We start from the raw sequence: 9100 nt of genomic DNA on the forward strand, positions 1-9100 counted from the left end.
CGGGAACATATAATATCATGGTAATTTATGTACATCTATATACTAACTATTAAGTGATTACTGTAGACTACCCCCGCCCCTGCCTCCGTCCGCCCGCTCGCCCGCCCGCCAGCCGGAAACCCCGCCTCGATCTCTCTGCAATCCGCCCGCCCGTCAGCCGGAAACCCCGCTGCGATCTCTCTGGAATCCGCCTGCCCGCCTCCGCAAACACCAACGCGCCTCGCTGCGCCCGCCTCCGCAAACCCCGACGCGCCTCATTGTGATGCCCGCCAGCCGGAAACTCCGCGGCGATCTCTCCTCTCTCCGCCCGCCTCTGCAAGCCACGTCGCGACCAATTTGGAAAATCCGCCCGCCTCGCTGTGATGCTCGGAGAGGTTTGTGGCCGATCAATCCGCCATCATACACGGCGGCCACGCACGTCCCGATCAATCCGCCGTCGCAACCACAACCGCACCCGCCTACCACGCGATTCCAGTGCTCCAAACCCCTGCTCAATTTGTTCCCCTGCTCAATCCCCGCCCCCTTCATTGCCACGCCAGTGTGCCGCTGGAGAGGAAGGGCGAAGGAGAAGGAGCTTGCCCCGCCACCGGAAAGGAAGGATATCTGATATTGCTCAACCGCGTAGGCCTCGACCAAGGTATGCCATGAGGCTCGACTCTCTGGGGCGGTGTGGTATTATTTTTGGTTGGTTTGCATACACGAACAGGTTTCCTGAAGAAATTGCTGGTTGATACATCAGTATGTTAGCAGCTGTTTAGACCAGTAATTTTTATACTTAATGAAGGTCACATTATTTAAATCCAATTGCAATTTCTAGGATTAGTTGCTCTTTTTAGTACTGTAAACAGTAAACTAAGTACAATTGGTTGATTCATGAGTATGAAGACCTGTTTAGAATGTCTTCTGTTGGACAACAATTTCTGGAGTATGAGAGGGCCTGTTTATTTATTAGTCAACTGAGGATTTTGAGCTGGGCATTTTGCAGGCGGAAAAAATAGGCCAAATAAAAAATAGGATGTGAATTCAAATAACCTGTCCTTGTAAAGTCATGATGAATATTGATGAAGTCTTATTGCAGACAACAATGTGATCAGTATTTTTTGGAAATAAATGGACAGAATTAACATATGCATCTCCTCCCTAGAAATAAAAGGACATGTATTGGTAAACATGGATTTACTAAAGGTTATACAATATCAAGTCAAACTTGTAGAGTATGAGAAGTCAGTACCCTCAAAGGAGGTGGTGGCTTGAAAGTATGCAAGCAATCTGTTGTTTTAGTATCCTAGACCTACAATAAGAAACAATAAATAATAAAAATGTCTGTGAATTGTTGAACAATTGCAACTTGAACAGTTGAACTGTAAATATGAGACAAGAAGATCAGCACCTTAACAGTACAATCACTAGAAGCTGTAATGACATGACAAAAAGGAGGAAGGAAAAGTAAGCCTTTAATTCTTTTCAGGATATAAAACTGCCTGGAACATGAATGAATGCATGAAAACTGAAATTCTGAACCTAATCCAAAAGAAATAAGAAGAGATCGAAAAATTCAGCCAGCAGTGCGTTGGAGAAACAGACACAATTCAGTGCAGATAAAATCTCATAGTTCAAATTTGTGAAAAATCAGATGGTTGTTTGATCACTCTTAGTAAGAGGCCCTGGGCAGATTTTGGGATCTCGATTAAGGGTTGTACTTAGGCCTTGTTTGATTATGCAGTTGAGAGCACCTAGAGGGGGGGGGGGGTGAATAGGTGATCCTGTAAAAACTTGAAACTTAAAGCCACAAACTTGATTAAGTGTTAGCACAATGAAATCAAGTGGCTAAGGAGAGCTCTTGTGAACCACAATTGACACAGTGAGACCAAGCACAAGAGACACAGAGATTTATTCCGTGGTTCGGCCAAGTACAACACTTGCCTAGTCCACGTTGTGGCGTCCCAATGGACGAGAGTTGCACTCAACTCCTTTCAAGTGATCCAATGATCAACTTGAATACCACGGTGTTCTTTTTCCTTTACTCTTTCCCGTTTGCGAGGAATCTCCACAACTTGGAGCCTCTCGCCCTTACAATGAGATGATCACAAGGAAGCACAGATGTAAGAGTGGGAAGAGCAACACACACAAGCCTCAAAGCATGAGCACAAACACGCACACAAGTCACAACTTGAGCTCTAAGATCACACACGGAGTTCTCAACTCAAGAGGAGCTCAAATTGCGATCAGAACGAATCAAATACGCTAGAGAGATGTCTTGGTGCTAAGAGATGATCAAAGAAATCTTGGTATACTCGTTCATGCGCCTAGAGGTCCCTTTTATAGCCCCAAGGCAGCTAGGAGCTGTTGAGAGCAATCCAGGAAGGCAATTCTTGCCTTCTGTCGACTGATGCACCGGACAGTCCGGTGCACCACCGGACACTGTTCAGTGCAGATTTCTTTCCTGTTCTAGCGCAGCCGACCATTGACGATTTGGAGCCGTTGGCGCACCGGACACTGTCCGGTGCACACCAGACAGTCCGGTGCCCCCATCAGACCGTTGGCCCGGCCACGCGTCATGCGCGGATTGCGCGGCCGACCGTTGGCTCGGCCGACCGTTGGCTCACCGGACAGTCCGGTGATTTTTAGCCATACGCCGCCGACGAATTCCCGAGAGCCAAGTCTTTTTCATTTGTCTTTTCTCTGATTCTAGCACTTAGACAAATATGTTAGTACACAAAAACCAATGTACTAAGTCTAGAATCATACCTTTGTATTGATTTGCACTTTGTCCACCATTTGGCATAGTTTAACACATAACCATTTGTGTTGGACACTTAATCACCAAAATACTTAGAAATGGCCCAATGGCACATTTCCCTTTCAATCTCCCCCTTTTTGGTGATTTATGCCAACACAACAAAAAGCAACATATAGAAGTGCAACATCAATGCAAATGAGAACCAGAATTTGTTTTGATTCAAATTTGGCATATTTGGATCATTCTTTGCCACCACTTGGTTTGTTTTTGTAAATCAAACTCAATTTCCTATCTCTAAGTCAAATTCACTTGTTGAGGCATAGAGAAAGGTATGCCAAGAGAAATTGATCAAAGATTCAAAAACTCCCCCTTTTTCCCATAATCAAACATTTTCCCCACAAGAGACCAACTTTTGACAAAAAGAGACACTTAGAGTATTTTGACGAAACAAAAGTTCTAACTCTACTATTTTCAAAATTCTCAAGTGGTAGCTGATCCATTTGCTTTAGCCTTAATTTCTCCCCCTTTGGCATCAAGCACCAAAACGGGATCATTTTTCCCCGTAAACTCCATTACCTCTGTAACACCCCGGGATCCACAAACACCCCGAAATGCTACTAAACTACACAACTAACATTCATATATAAAATTTCAATAGCATCTCCTTTGAAAATTTGCATAAACGTGGAAGCAACAAAGTATAAACATATATCATAATAAGAAAACATACTAGACATTAATAATCTGTTAGCAATGGGAAGATAACCATAACGTCATGAACTGAATTAACTAGTGTGCATGACTAGTTAAAAACAAACATCCTTTGACAAGAAGTTTTTAATTAAATCATGGTTGTGCCTGGGCAGCGTTATTATAAGAGTGAAGGTGGACGTGCTGCTACTCCCCTCATCCCCAACATGAATCAAGTACCTGCATTGAGTAATGCAAGAGTGAGATGAAACATCTCAGCAAGTGAATTGTTTCGACGAGATATTTAAACCAAAAAAATTGAACTAATCAACATTTTAAAGGGATCACAATTGAGATCAGAAATACTTGTAGATATAGAACTCAATAGTCCCAAAATAACCAATGCCATCTAATTTCCTCGAACAACCACAATAGGTTGTATAACACTTTCCTGCGTCAACAATACCTGCAAATATCACTTCGATGTATGCATAGTAATGCAATGTGTAAGTCCTCTGCCTTCATACCTCTTAGAGTATAAAACCACACCATCTACAAATACCACTTCAATGAATGCATATGAATGCAATGCATATGTCCTCTGCCTTCATACCTCTAAGGGTATGAAGCCGCATCGTACCCCTTCTCGGGCAACGTACGATGCTAAGTTGTACCGGTACGGTCGGACCATAGGTCACGACAAAACTTCAGATGCAAGTGAATCATGCAATGTATATGGCATGCTGCATTTATCAATATACTTCACTTCCTTCACATACAATACAACCTCAAATAATACTTCATTTACCTTTAGATACAATACCAACCTTAAATAATACTTCATTTACCTTCAGGGGTGTGAATTAATCTCACGAGTCATACTCGAATCATTATCATCATCAATATATGATTGAGCATCAGCATAATGCAAGCAAGTAAAGCATCACCATAGAGTCCAATTATGAAAGAATCCAATACTTCTGAATATTAGAGTGTAGGCAATAGAAATAACAGGTCAGAACGGAAGCAACCACTGCTACATTCACTTGCCTTCATCGAAGAAGAAGAAATGTACTATGCATGATCTGGAGTGTAGCCACCTGCTAGCGGGCATAAAACTTAGTACAAATATTTCACAAACATTTGACAACAATCAACAAATCGCTCCTACACTTGAAACCAAGACCTGGTGGAAAGACTCCCACCCTGAACCACATGACATACAGCAGCAGCGCTGTTTGTTAATTTTGTATCTTTAAAATTATAACAGTTGTGATAGCAAACAAATAATCTAGGAGTATCTACACAAAATACTCTACAACTTCGATATTCAATGGATAATTAAATTCTGCCATCTACAAGTTCTAAAACCTCTAACAAGATAACTGACTGAATCTGTTTCAGACAGCAGCGTAGTTAACTTCAAAATTCGATATCTCACAAACTACTCAACCAAAAATCATGGAATTCTACTGGCAGTAAGAACTTTTATCCCTCTACATAAGTCTCCATAGTTGTAAGAGCCAATTCGGCCATTTACCTGATGAAACCTACCAGTGAACAGACCCGCTCATTTTTGTCAGGCAAACAGAAACAGCCACAGTAAAACAAACATAACTGGAGTTTCACAAATCATATGAATGCACTCTTTAACAATCTGGAAAGATTATGAAATTATCTACAACTTATTTTACCAACCCATAGTTTAATTCTGTTGATAAAATTGCCTAACTATTAAGAGAACAGATTCTGCACAGAATTATGAGACTGAAAAACTGCTATAATCAAACTGCAATAACTTTCTGATCTGATGTCCGATTGAGGTGTTCTTCGCGGACACGGAAAGATATACAAATTATCTACGACTCATATATAAACTTTTTATTTTTTTGGGGCCACTAAGACCACGGAAAACTGGTAAGAACAGAAACTGTCGAATCTGCCATTCTGCAGAAATTAAATTCGAGATCAAAACCTAACCCCACATCTAATCCAACCTCTAATTCTTCAATCCACATGATCCACAACCTCCAAAAGCACATAATTATATGGAGGAACAAGGATCCCATCCTTACCTAGGGTTTCCCCAAGAAAATCTGCAATAGATGGGGGGGGGGTAGAACATCTCCTTGATCCTCTCTTCCTCTTCAATCCATCTTGCTCCTCCTCTTCTCGATCCTTGCTGCGTGGGGGAGGGGGAGATCTAGGGAGGAGGAAGAAATGGTGGGCGGCTGCCATGAGAGGAGAGGGGGTGGCCAACCAAGGGAAAAAGGGGGGAGGGTGGCGGCCAAGAGAGGGGGTGGAGGGAAAAGGGGGTGGCCACCTAGGGTTTTGTGGGAGAAAAGAACCGACGCCCCAGATGACTTCTGCCTTTGCATCCAACGGCCCACAACCCTTTCCCACATCCACGCACCGTAGATCAACTTTTGGTCCAAAAATGTTTTGGGGATATTACACTCTACCCCACTTAAAAAGAATTCGTCCTCGAATTCGGCCACTCCAAGCAAAACACCCAAGGTACCCCATCACCATCATTCAAAACATGGGTCCATTATTGGTCTTAATTAACACAATCACTTCTACCTTGGACTAATTGTCTGAGGAAACTACACAACCTGACATCAAGCATGAAACAACATGCAATGAAGCTCAAAGCAGGTCATAGATGCAATCAACACTACAATTTCACACCATCGAATTTGGATGCAACTATACATCAACATCAATGTCTTAAGACAACACTCTTTTATGAAGGGGTAATATGCACTAAGCACAACCCTTACCAACTTCAACAATTAATTTTAATGAAATGGTGAAACATCCACACCCGATGAATGTATAAGAAGATCAAACACCTCACCTCAAAGCACCACGAAACAAGTAGTTCTATTGAAACAAAACTCCTAATCTTCCTAAACCTTATTCTTGCCATCATGAAAAGATAATCATGTAATCTAACATTCTTTGCACCCCGCAAAAGGGAGAAAATCTACAGAACTAATGGAGCAATAAAGCCAATAAGAAGCCAATAACATTCTGCGCGGCACATGTCATCGAAGAAATGCCAAAAGCTCCACAAAAAGCACTGACAGCACAACAACACAATACTTGGTTAACCACTGTCACTATACTTCATCCAACAACTCAACTAAGAAAAATATCCAAACTAGTGAGGTTAACCTACACATAATATAAGTCTTCATCTACTGTAGTTCATAAACTTACATTTCATTCTATCATACGATGCACTCAAAGTACCAGACATACAAGGTCAATAATAACCCTGTAATCCGTCAAACATTTGACAAACATCTCAAGCTGATGTAAAAACCACATCATTTAGGAATAGGTGACTAACCACACACAACCAACTCTAGGCTAGGCACTGGCTTCATTCAAACCAATAGATAGGTGGTCCAACAATGGCTCCACAAGCATGCATCGGGGAGAGAACTATCTGATCCTCAATGTATTAATACATAATCCATGGATCTAGAAAATCAAAGATTTATTCTACAACTAGCATGACTAACATGCAACCACCTTAAACCACATCTAGGCTTTGTGGCTACTAAAACACACAATAGAAGAGAGACATGTAAGCCATTCTAGCTAGGTAAAGACTTCTCCCAAAATTCCTATAAAAGTACCAATATTCATTTCTTTCAGAAATGGTTTCTCGACATAAACAATCATTCTTTGCAAAGATAGTTGGAACTATCCACCAACCGCTCAACAACTTAAATTCAAATTGATGGTTACCTTGTAACCCAAAACACACAATTCACACTCCTCTTAGAAACATCCTCAATCAAGCATATATAACAATATTATTGTAATAAAACTCAACCATGAAAAACATAGTGAAAACAACATAGGCATACTTGTATATCACAGGCATAATAACAACTTCAATCTCACAAAAAACCAGCGATATCAAATGCATTAATAAAACAATATAAAGATTTAGAGATAAATTATATCAGGCATTAAGTCATAAACAACTTACCACATCACCATAAAGGAATGGGGAGGGGTGAAATTATTGTCACCTACACTTCAAAGACATTAATATATATCAAAGATATTTGTACCCATACCCTTCCTATATGTGCAAGTGTGTCAAATTTATCTTCAAATTGCCAAGAATCTAAAGCCTATGCTTTGATACCAACTGTAACACCCCGGGATCCACAAACACCCCGAAATGCTACTAAACTACACAACTAACATTCATATATAAAATTTCAATAGCATCTCCTTTGAAAATTTGCATAAACGTGGAAGCAACAAAGTATAAACATATATCATAATAAGAAAACATACTAGACATTAATAATCTGTTAGCAATGGGAAGATAACCATAACGTCATGAACTGAATTAACTAGTGTGCATGACTAGTTAAAAACAAACATCCTTTGACAAGAAGTTTTTAATTAAATCATGGTTGTGCCTGGGCAGCGTTATTATGAGAGTGAAGGTGGACGTGCTGCTACTCCCCTCATCCCCAACATGAATCAAGTACCTGCATTGAGTAATGCAAGAGTGAGATGAAACATCTCAGCAAGTGAATTGTTTCGACGAGATATTTAAACCAAAAAAATTGAACTAATCAACATTTTAAAGGGATCACAATTGAGATCAGAAATACTTGTAGATATAGAACTCAATAGTCCCAAAATAACCAATGCCATCTAATTTCCTCGAACAACCACAATAGGTTGTATAACACTTTCCTGCGTCAACAATACCTGCAAATATCACTTCGATGTATGCATAGTAATGCAATGTGTAAGTCCTCTGCCTTCATACCTCTTAGAGTATAAAACCACACCATCTACAAATACCACTTCAATGAATGCATATGAATGCAATGCATATGTCCTCTACCTTCATACCTCTAAGGGTATGAAGCCGCATCGTACCCCTTCTCGGGCAATGTACGATGCTAAGTTGTACCGGTACGGTCGGACCATAGGTCACGACAAAACTTCAGATGCAAGTGAATCATGCAATGTATATGGCATGCTGCATTTATCAATATACTTCACTTCCTTCACATACAATACAACCTCAAATAATACTTCATTTACCTTTAGATACAATACCAACCTTAAATAATACTTCATTTACCTTCAGGGGTGTGAATTAATCTCACGAGTCATACTCGAATCATTATCATCATCAATATATGATTGAGCATCAGCATAATGCAAGCAAGTAAAGCATCACCATAGAGTCCAATTATGAAAGAATCCAATACTTCTGAATATTAGAGTGTAGGCAATAGAAATAACAGGTCAGAACGGAAGCAACCACTGCTACATTCACTTGCCTTCATCGAAGAAGAAGAAATGTACTATGCATGATCTGGAGTGTAGCCACCTGCTAGCGGGCATAAAACTTAGTACAAATATTTCACAAACATTTGACAACAATCAACAAATCGCTCCTACACTTGAAACCAAGACCTGGTGGAAAGACTCCCACCCTGAACCACATGACATACAGCAGCAGCGCTGTTTGTTAATTTTGTATCTTTAAAATTATAACAGTTGTGATAGCAAACAAATAATCTAGGAGTATCTACACAAAATACTCTACAACTTCGATATTCAATGGATAATTAAATTCTGCCATCTACAAGTTCTAAAACCTCTAACAAGATA

At 40.4% G+C, this 9100-nt stretch overlaps 1 long non-coding RNA gene across 1 annotated transcript; it reads right to left on the reverse strand.

The window, feature by feature from the left end:
* Positions 1-994: 994 nt before the first annotated feature.
* LOC103632704 (uncharacterized) lies at positions 995-8816 on the reverse strand. Its single transcript, XR_556102.3, has 3 exons — positions 1391-8816; positions 1232-1291; positions 995-1140 (listed from the first exon to the last, which is right to left on the reverse strand). It is a non-coding gene; the product is annotated as an uncharacterized lncRNA (long non-coding RNA).
* Positions 8817-9100: the final 284 nt, after the last annotated feature.

This window comes from Zea mays, chromosome 7, assembly GCF_902167145.1.
Source record: "Zea mays cultivar B73 chromosome 7, Zm-B73-REFERENCE-NAM-5.0, whole genome shotgun sequence".
NCBI classification, from domain to species: domain Eukaryota; kingdom Viridiplantae; phylum Streptophyta; class Magnoliopsida; order Poales; family Poaceae; genus Zea; species Zea mays.